Source organism: Drosophila subpulchrella, chromosome X (genome assembly GCF_014743375.2).
Source record: "Drosophila subpulchrella strain 33 F10 #4 breed RU33 chromosome X, RU_Dsub_v1.1 Primary Assembly, whole genome shotgun sequence".
Lineage (NCBI taxonomy): Eukaryota > Metazoa > Arthropoda > Insecta > Diptera > Drosophilidae > Drosophila > Drosophila subpulchrella.
In genome coordinates, this window is record NC_050613.1 from 21,561,786 (window position 1) to 21,573,016 (window position 11,231).

An 11,231-nucleotide genomic window follows, 5' to 3' on the forward strand; every position below is an offset into this window, starting at 1 on the left:
ATTTTTGTCGTTCTTCTTTCTGAGATCCCCCGATTCTTCTTTATATGTCCCCAAGTTTTGAGGAGTGTCGCCAGCGGTTCAACGTACGTCAATTGTTGGCCTTTCAAGACAACGCCTGCTATGCGTTGGTAAACATTTCAATAACCACGCCGATCATAAAGATGTTGTCGATCATCATCGTTTCATCATGAAATGGTTTCCACGTAGGCTGCAATTAAATGATTCATTTGGACAATTTTTTTCCCCGTCGAGAACCTTAAACCGTTTTTAGTTTCGACGACCTTCCGAAGATTTCCGGCTCGAATGTATAAATTTGTATATATGGGCTTTATAATTTCGGTGACGAGTGGTTTTTCACATGCATAATAATGAATAATGAAGCGCGAATCTGAAGTGCAACTTCATCGCGATCATTTGTCGTTTTGGTGGGCAGAAGTCAGTGGGTGGATGAGATTTCCTTATTTGTCGAGATATGGAAATTAACTTGAATATTTAACAGGCATAAAAGTTCAACGTTTTTTCGAGCTGCTCTTGATAACTCCAAAATAGCATTTTGCAGTCTGATTTTATCAAGCTTATTTTCAAGACGCGGTCTGACTTGAATAATAAAATCTCTAGTAGGTATCTAGTCTTTATATCAGTTTCCATATTATTTATTTTACTTTAATATTTTAAAACTAATTTCTTACATTTCTTTCCATTCATTGAGTTTTTAAATCAAGTTGTTCAATATAGATCTATTTTTTTAAAAAGAAAAAAGTCTTCCTTTTTTTTTTACTAATCAATCTTGGATCTTTAACATTTCCCTGTCTTATTTACATTCGAATTAAAAGCCATTTAACCGTGTCAATCTGTCAATCAGCCCGCCCATCCAACCATCCATCAATCACGGCGCCATTGAAATTATGCAGCAAGAGCGAAAAATTCCAAATCACATATTGTTGATTAAATTATGATCGACTGGACTTGCCTGCAGTTGTTAAGTCTTAATTTTTATTTCATTTTATTTTGTTGTAATCACTTTGTGACCCACTTTGAAGTGCTTTTGGTCTCGCTTTTTGGGTGTTGTTGCTGCTCTGCGGCTTTTTGATTTTATTACGAAAATTTGTTTAATTTTAAACTGTTTAACTTGAAATTGAGTCACGACGGCGACGCAAGGCAGAGATCAAAGTGGAGATGCGGATTGAAGTGGAAACGCTGCCCGAAAGTTACATAAATTGGCATTAAAACGATTCAATAATCGAATGGCAAGGGGGCGTGGCAGATGGGGAGGAGGTCAGCGAGAGGGACAGCGGACCCAGACTCAAGAAACTCAAGCCGAAACTCAAGCTCAAGCCTCAAAAAAGAAAAAACCTGAAGCAACCGAGACGAACCACCGTTTGGCATTTGCATACAAGTGTGTGTGGAGCAGGCACAGCCGGGGGCAAAATACTAGGGTTAATGTCAAGGGTTTCAGTGCGAATTTCCATAAAAAGAGAGGTCATTCCCCAGAGGTAATAAATTAATTCCAAGTAATTCAGATAGCTCTTAAAAAATATTTTTTGAAGAAGGCTCCAGTGTACTTATGGAAAAAACAAATCGATTTGCTCTTACAATGCAAGAAATGTATTTTAATATTTTTTAAAAAAATTAAAAATAGGTCTCTATAAATATATTTCTTTTTATTGCGATTCAGCTAGCTTTTTGAAACAATTTGCCACTATTTTGCTGGCCTCGCGTGTCTTTGTCTGGTGCGATCAGGTGAACATTAAACAACATGAGCTGCAAGTGACAGTCAGACCCCTTTTATTTTGTTGTTGTTTTATTTTTCAGACCCCGACCGAAAGGTGAACAACATTTTTTCATACCCCCTTTCTCGCCATTTTCCCCTCCCTTTTTTCTGCATTTCTGCTCACCTTTCTCGATCCGTCTTTCGATGGCATTTAACACTTTGACATTATTGCCACAGCATACGTCTTTGATCACTGATCATTGATCATTGGGCCGGCGAGTGAACCACCTCACAACTTCATTAAATATTTTGCTATTTTGCATGGCAAACAACTTGGTCTATTTTTTATGATCGAACCTAATGGCCGGCAAAAGCGCAAAAGCGCTCAAGGTTAAGCCTTAAGCCCAAAGACGACTCTGTATGCTAACTAACTAGTTGAACTAGATTCGAGCGGCTAGCTGCGGGCTATGAATCCGGTATTTTGACTCTGTTTTCTAGGGAGGATTCAAGAATGTCCGATGAGTAAGCTTCGATTTGGATTGGCTTAAAGCGATTGCAATCGTGATCGCGATCGTGTTCGTGATCTACTTGTCAACACCTACACACGCCTTGGGATCTCTGAGTGCTGTGAGTGGTTCCGGTTTGGTTTCAGTTTCGTTTCATTTCGGTTTTTATTTTGGCTGCACAGGGAGAAAAGGTAGATCTGGCAAGAGAAAATGTAAAAGTATTTGAAGAAGGTTGCAGTTTTAAGTTGTACACCCACTCTACAAAATTGTACGCGCGAATTCTTTAGCATCTTTCTATTTCGCATGTTTCAAAAAGTTGGCAAGCTAGGAGCTAGAAAGTAAACAGACCCAGACTTTTCTTTCTGTGTGGGCTTAAGTGATCAACGATCGGCGGATCCAGTTATGCATTTGGCATGCGGGGCACACTGATAACTAATTATGCGACCGCTCTCTGACGTAAGGCCCCGAAATGAAGGGCACTATAACCGATAATGCCCGAAAGTCGGTGAGAGTGATCGATTCGGCTGGGGATCGGATCGGATCGCATTGGATGGGCAAAGAAAGTGCCATCTAATTGCGATGGAAGCGGTGACGGCGATTAGGGATAACCCATCATAAGCCCAGTTCCGCATAATAAGTGAAAATATAACTGCGATTAACGATCGCCAATTAACGATTAACGATGCTCGCGATCACTTAGATTTCCCAACGCACGTTTATGGCCTTGCGATGCGTTCATTTCCCCGAAGAAATCGAAATCGATTAAATACCAGAGTCAGAGACCAGGCCCAAAAGTCAAGACCACTCTCATCCTCAATCTGCCAACCTGACTTTTGTTTATCTTCCTCCAAACAATTGGCCACTGTCACTTGTTGATTAGAAAACTTGTTGTACAAATAACCGCAGAAGAGGCGACTACTTTCATTACTTGTCTGCCGGTTGAACAATCGTTCCAAATGTGTGTTTTCTTTTTTAAAAATTGGCAATAGTCGAAGAAATGATCGGGGCAATCACAATCGACAAAGCATAGCATGCATATTTTGGTGGCTATGAGCGTGTTATATATATATATAAATATATAACATAATGCACCCAACTATCAAACGTAATAAAACAGAGTGGTCGAAAATCAGACAATAGAAACCTAAGTCAGGAATATAAAATATATATTTCAAAATTGGGAATTTTTACAGCAGTCTGTAAGCTTTCAACTCTATTTTCAAAGTGGAGCAAGTTTCCAAGATGTTTTTTATGGTTATATCGTCTTTACGCTTATGTAGATTTCATCTGATGATCTAAAACCAGACTTCCGGCTAGAAGAAAATGAAATTAACCAGAATATTTTCGGAAATGTCACCTATACAAAATGTCCCATGTTTGTCTCACCAAGTTTCGGCTAAGAACGAGTTATCAAATCGAATTTGCATTAGTAGACATAGATCTCGTTAAATTATTTCACACTTTTGGTTTTCTTAAATATTTATGAAGCTCTGACGTAGATTTTTTAATTTATACCACGAATATTTGATTTTTTATTTTAAACATTCCGTGGCCAATGAAGGAACATAGCCCGAATCGTTTTTCAGAAGAATTTCGGAATGTGATTTTGGGGGGGAATTTTTTTTTTTAATTTTTCACCCATTTATTTTCCCATTGTCAGTAATAAATTGTGGTTCACAAATTCGTCAGCTGGATAGGCTACGCAAGGAATTTTAAGTTTTACCTCTATGCTATGGAATTTCGACAATTCGTCAAACAACCAAAAACAACCAAGTCACTTCACTTTTTTGCACCCTTTTTTCACTTTCCAAACGCGAATTGTAAATCAAATCGATTGAATTTTTATGAAAACTGAAAAAAAAGCAAATCGAAAACGGTGAAACAGAGGTTTTTTCAGCTCTTTGTTTGCCGATTCCTGTTCGTTTGTTTGTTGGGGACTGGGACTGCAGATGGATGCACTGGATGGATCCATCCTGTCATCCATCCCAGCCCCTCTCCATTTTTCCTTCCACCACGTTGAACGCGTCCAATTACCTCCACAGACTTTCCGTTAATGTTTCGAATTTCGAAAAACTCACGGCAGAAAAGCCAAAAACAAAAAAAAGCAAACAATAAAAGAAAAACGAGAAAGAAAGGCTCGATTTTTTAAGTCGAAGCCTTGAATACCCTTAAAGTTTATAATGGAAAACCACTTTTTTTGTATTCCCTAAAAAATGTTCACTGTGATTTTAAACACTTCAAATTCACAAGAATTTCATAATTGTTTCGCAAAAGCCCAAATAAGCTGAAAAAATTATTTTGTTTGGAATAAAAATATACCCTGCACACAAGGGTATTACCAGAAAAAGAAAGAGAGGGTGAGAGAAGCAAAGGCAACCCGAAAACTAAAAACCAAAAAAACAGAAGACAGTAGGCAAAAAATGCGAGCCCAGGAGAATGGGACAAAGCTGCAGCTGGAGAATGGGGACTGGAGAATGGAGAATGGAGAATGGGGGAGTCTCTGCACCCGTCTCTTTCTCCGCCAGTAGCCCCGTCTCTTTTCGGGTTTTTTGTGTGGGTGCAGTGTGGCATGCGATTGCACTCGCCCAAGTCTTGTGACTGGAATCAAATTGGAAGAAAAACGAAGGAAAAACCGTCAAAAACTGCACGGAAAGAAATGCATTTAAATTTGAGAATTATGTGAGGGTTAATTTCGAGCTGAGCGTGGAACGACATTCCCCATTTTGGCCATTTTATGCATTGTGGCAGCCAACACACTGATTTTTTTCTTGCGGAAAAAAGATTTTTGGAATAACGCAAAGGAATACTCTCGTAGTTTAGCCAAATCAAGGCGTACAGCTAAAAGACCGCCAGTTTTGAGCAGCTAACAACGATCCCCATCACTTTTCGGGAAATTTATTTTTTGACCAAATTTCGCATTTTTTATAAGGGGTTACATCATAATTTTTTCGACAAATTTTCAAAAAATAAAGTTTCTAGATCTAGATGCCAATCGATTGGGAATTTAATTACGAACTCAACGAGGTATGACATTCCCTGTTCTGGCTCCATTTCGCAATTTGTCGACGAAAAAACTAATCTTTTTTGGGCAAAAATGGGGAGTATATTTTTTTGGGCGAAAAATACCTTATTTTTATCCATTTTTCAGTCGTTACTTAGTCAAATAGAGGCGCACAACAAAAAGACTGACTGTTTTGAGCAGATAACAATCTAGGCTATCAATCCCCATCACTTTTCTGAAAATTTATTTTTTTACCAATTTTCACATTTTTTATAAGGGGTTACATCATCCATTTTTGCAAAAAGTGGCCAAAAAATAAAGTTTTAAGATTTAAATGCCAATCGATTGGGAATTTAATTACGAGCTCAACGAGGTATGACATTCCTCATTCTGGATCCATTTTCCAATTTGTCGACGAAAAAACGTATATTTTTTTGGCAAAAATGGGGAGTAGCATTTTTTTGACAAAAATGCGTTAATTTTATGCCTTTTTTCAGTCGTAATTTAGTCAAATCGAGACGCACAACAAAAAGAACGACTGTTTTGAGCAGCTAACAATCTCGGCTAACGATCCCTATCACTTTTCTGGAAATTTATTTTTTTACCAATTTTCGCATTTTTTATAAGGGGTTACATCATCTATTTTTTCGAAAAATGTTCAAAAAATAAAGTTTATAGATTTAAATGCCAATCGATTGGGAATTTAGTTACGAACTCAACGAGGTATGACATTCCTTATTCTGGCTACATTTCGCAATTTGTCGACGAAAAAACTGATCTATTTTGGGCAAAAATAGGGAGTATATTTTTTTGGGCGAAAAATACCTTATTTTTATCCGTTTTTCAGTCGTTATTTAGTCAAATAGAGGCGCACAACAAAAAGACTGACTGTTTTGAGCAGATAACAATCTAGGCTATCAATCCCCATCACTTTTCTGAAAATTTATTTTTTTACCATTTTTGCAAAAAGTGGCCAAAAAATAAAGTTTTAAGATTTAAATGCCAATCGATTGGGAATTTAATTACGAGCTCAACGAGGTATGACATTCCTCATTCTGGATCCATTTTCCAATTTGTCGACGAAAAAACGTATATTTTTTTGGCAAAAATGGGGAGTAGCATTTTTTTGACAAAAATGCGTTAATTTTATGCCTTTTTTCAGTCGTAATTTAGTCAAATCGAGACGCACAACAAAAAGAACGACTGTTTTGAGCAGCTAACAATCTCGGCTAACGATCCCTATCACTTTTCTGGAAATTTATTTTTTTTACCAATTTTCGCATTTTTTATAAGGGGTTACATCATCTATTTTTTCAAAAAATTGTCAAAAAATAAAGTTTCTAGATTTAAATGCCAATCGATTGGGAATTTATTTACGAACTCATCGAGGTATGACATTTCTTTTTCTGGCTCCATTTCTCAATTTGGCGGCGGAAAAACGGATATTTTTTTTGGCAAAAATAGGGAGTAGCATTTTTTGGACAAAAATACGTTAATTTTATGCCGTTTTTCAGTCGTAATTTAATCAAATCGAGACGCACAACAAAAAGACCGACTGTTTTGAGCAGCTTACAATCTCGGCAAACGACCCCTATCACTTTTCGTGTAATTTATTTTTTGACCAAATTTCGCATTTTTTTTTCAAAAAATTTTCAAAAAATTAAGTTTTTAGCCAAGCTTTTCTTTCTGTGTAACAACTGCTGCCCGAGTCGCGACCAGAATCGCTGATGTTGTAATTGTTGCAACTGGCAACTGTCGCATGTGTTGCATGTTGCCGGTTGGCTGTTGCTGCTAGCCAGTTGTTGCCGTTACTTCAGCGGTTTTTATTACCCGATTTCATATGCGGATCTCGTCTTTGGCTGCCTGTGGGCCCCTCCTTCACAATATCTCTGTATTTGTATTTTTAGTTTTATTTTCGAGGGTATGCAGAAATCGGCTTTGGTTGGTTTACCTTTATTTCTCTTTTTCCGCCAACCAGTTGGCACATGAGTCACGGGACTTGATCGATTGATCGACTGAGCCACGCTTGTCAATGTCTATGGCAATGTTAATGGACTTGTCAGCGGCAGGAAAAGTGTCCAATGTGGCGAGAAAAGAGGGATAGAGAAATGCCTAAACTGGTTTATTTATTAGTTAATACAACCGAGTAGCAGTTAAATGTCAACGGGTATTCAAATTGCTTACTTTTCTGGCGCAGAGACTTCCTTGAATTTCAATTCTGCACAAGTTCAACGGTTTTTAAAATGGTTCGGCCAAATAAGGTTATATAGTGAAATCATACTTCTCAACTGCATGTCCCCAAAATGGCGAATTTAGAAATCTCAAAGGTAGTTTGATATTGTATATTGATTGTTAATAGCCATCATCGGCAACACGATTTTTCAGATGTCGTTCTTTTTAGCACTCCTTTATTTTAAAATTTGTTAACTGGGTAACTGAGGATTGAATATGATGTGTAGATAATAAGTAGATGACGGGTTGATGATGTAGACTTTACTTATATCATTTTATGGACATTAGCTAAAAATCATATTGCTGTTCCAAGTTTAAATATACCTTTTACAAAAATCTAACAAAAACTGCTCTTAACAAGGTAAAATACTAGTGACGATCGCACCTTTAAAATACAAAATATCGATGATGGCAGTTAGACTGACATAAGACGATTCATCACCTTGCAAAACTTCGCTAGGCTGTCATCAACAATTCATCGATGGCAGCAGCTAGGCTGTCATCAACAGTTCATCGGTGACACCGGCTAGACTCTGTACATAATCTTTAAGCTGTGAATATATATATTAACTAACATTTGCGTTTACTTACATTTTTTTCACATTTGAAGTCGTGAAACTTGGCACTACAAACATGATAAAGCAGTGCAGGTTTGTGTCCCAACTAAGCGTTAGTTCAATATGCAAACACACCTACGTGAGAGGGCGCCACAAAATCTTCCCGCTTAATTTTTGAAATCAAGGTACATTTATTTTATAGTTCAGAGCCCTGGTTTAGTGTTGTTAAGCCTTAAATTAAATATACAAGTATTGGCTTTTTTGAATTGGTAATCGGAAATGTCAACTCCTTTTCCATGATTTTTATTTGTAAAATAAAAGTTTAAAAAAATGAAATAATTTTAATTTAAATAATGAATGAGATTTTTTTACGAAGCCCTGGTTCTTAAGTGCTGCTTAACAAATAAATTCAAGTTTCAAAATTTGGCGCTTATTTGGATAAGTGTTGAAAAAGATGTCTCAAACGATTCCAGATTATCAAGTTTACTTCAAAAAATATTTAAAAAAAAAAATTATGCATTATTTTTAATCTCTTTTTGCATCGATCATAATCAAGATACGATCTGTATTTGTTTAATTGAATGTTATCATTAGCAGGACTTTACCGCACGGCCTGTTTTTATTAATTTTATTGATCTGCTCTCATAAATTTCGGCCCACTTTGCTGTTAATCGATTGTATCTCTCTATCGCTATCATTAATTTCCCCTCAATTATTATTAATAATTCGCACTTTTTTTATTGCAATTGCGAAAAGGATTTTAGGTGAGCAGAGCGATTATGCCACACACATTCCAGTTGCATTTCCATTTCCAGTTTGATTTTCAATTTGCGTTCGATTTGCACTCGATGGATTTCCTCCTTTGATTGCGAACTTCTCAACTCGATCCCCTCCCTTTTTTTACACAGTACAAAAATTGTAGCTTAATTGGCATATATATTTATTTTGGGTTTGTCTATATTGGTCGGGATTAAGTCAATTTAATATAGAATTTCAGGTTCCAGATCTGTGGAAAATAGCGTTGTTTTTATGCTCTTCAAAGAATATTTTTTTTGCCACATCCTAAGCGATTTTCTCTCGGTGTGCCACCCAGTTTTGCGTCTTATAACCAGGTTAGTGCCATAAATCTCGGGACTTAGCACTCGGTACGTATCCGTAGGGCAGACAAGATACAAATGGGTGTCTCGAGATACACGGATTCATGTCAACCCATTGGTCATGGCCCACGGGAAGACAATTGCGACGGGGCGTCAAAACTTGTCTGCGAAATCATAGCCAAAAGTCGAAAAAAGACCCACAAATTCGGAGCCAGAAGAGAAAACTATCTTTTTAATGACAGGCCGAAAATGGCAAAAAAATTGGTGAAAGAGGCGGGGAGATATGGGGGAAATGCATTTGCTGCGCCTGGAGCAGGAAGTCGATGCTGCAGATCGACTCCGTCGCGAAATCCAGACTCAAACTCAGACATCGACATCGGCGACAACTGCGAAGAGTGCGTAATTGCTTTTTAAGCCTGATTTTTGAGGCACGCCCTGGTGGCCCCCCACTTTTCAAGGAAAAAAGAAAAAGAAATGCCATACTATTAGCTCTAAAAGCTGAGCGCCAAAACTGTGAGATTACGGCGCCTTGGCGGAAGAGACGTTGCCTTGTCGTTGGCCAAGTAAGTATCCCAAAAAGATACACATTTCGATGTAGAGACCGCCCACATATGAAGCTAGTCCCAGAGTGCAGGAAAAAAGGGAGTTTTTCTGAAGAAAAAACCAAGACAAATTCATAATAACTCTGTTGGAAATTCACTTAAAACAAGAAAGCATAACCATGAATTTTAGGGAATTTTTCAATATATTTAATAATACTTAAAGTATAAAGTATAGATTGAAAATAAAAAAGTTTTAGATCTTTTAAAAGCCTTAACTATATCTTATCATAAATACTTTGTATGGCATTTTATAAGTATCTTACATACAAGCGTCAATTTAAATAATACATGGCTTTTCTTAAAGAACTGCATAATAATTACCAATAAAAACCTGACCAAACTAGTCCAAGTTCGTCAGCGATAGGATGTGGAATATGGAGTGTGAAATCAGCGTGAAAACTAAACGCTAAGGGGAATAAAAAATCCGATTTCGCGACCTCATCGTTAAGATGATCGGCGATAAGACCCATTGGATCAGGCACTTGATGGCACATCTGGCCACATCGATTAATTAACCAACTCCAGCTCGTTATGGCCATCGATTTGAGCGATGTTCGAGCATTATCTTATGCAAAAGTTTCGCAGGCCTGTTAACTTGTCCCTTTTGGCGTGTGTTTTCTATCCATTGCGTGTTTTTTTTAACGCTAATGTCAAGACTAATAACGCTTAGGACCCATTATGGGTTTCAGGGCAGAAGATTGATCAGCGATTGAAGAAAGGTTCGGGGGCGGGGAGGAGCCCCCAATTAATAAACATGCCCTCGCGAGTGGCGAAAGACTAGGGAATTTTGGTAATTACCATTAGGCAATATTTTTTGAAATTTAGGCAGTTTAGGAGATTACAAACAGATGGGTCAGGAATTTTTATTAAAAATAAGTCAGGCCCTCAAGGTGAAAAACCATAGACCTGGATCAACCAAAGACGATGATTGATGACCCCGATTACTATTTCAGCTTAGCAGGTGTGAACCAGAACTGAGCTACGGCTTTTGTAATCTGTATTACATTTTGTAATTTTGTTAACCTATTTTGTAAAATTAAATTAACATTTTGTAATCCAATAAAGTCAACAAATAAATTTGTATTTAAAAAAGAACACACCTTTTTAAGTTTGTGTTATAATTATCAAAACAAAGGTATAACGCTATTATTTCGTTTTGATGTTGGTATTTTTAAAACCACTTTAAATGTTCAGATAATGTATCTATATCTTTTCGATGATATTTATGGCATGCGATGCAGGAACAAAAAATATCTTTATAAGCTGAGCAGTGCAATGTCCCATTGTCCATCCATCCTACTGTCCCTATCTACAGACTTATCTCCTTGAAAGCGACCATTTTCGTACCGCCTCACGTGGTGACCCCTTGAAAGCGCCGCCGTGGCAGCGCGGCCATTGAGAAGCGGTAGCCGCTAGCGGCAGCCAAAACAGTTGTACAACATTTACCGGTTTGTGGGGCACGCAGTTTGGCTGGTAAAAAAAAATAATAATATACATCCAAGCCCAACAGCTGATCGAAAGCGAT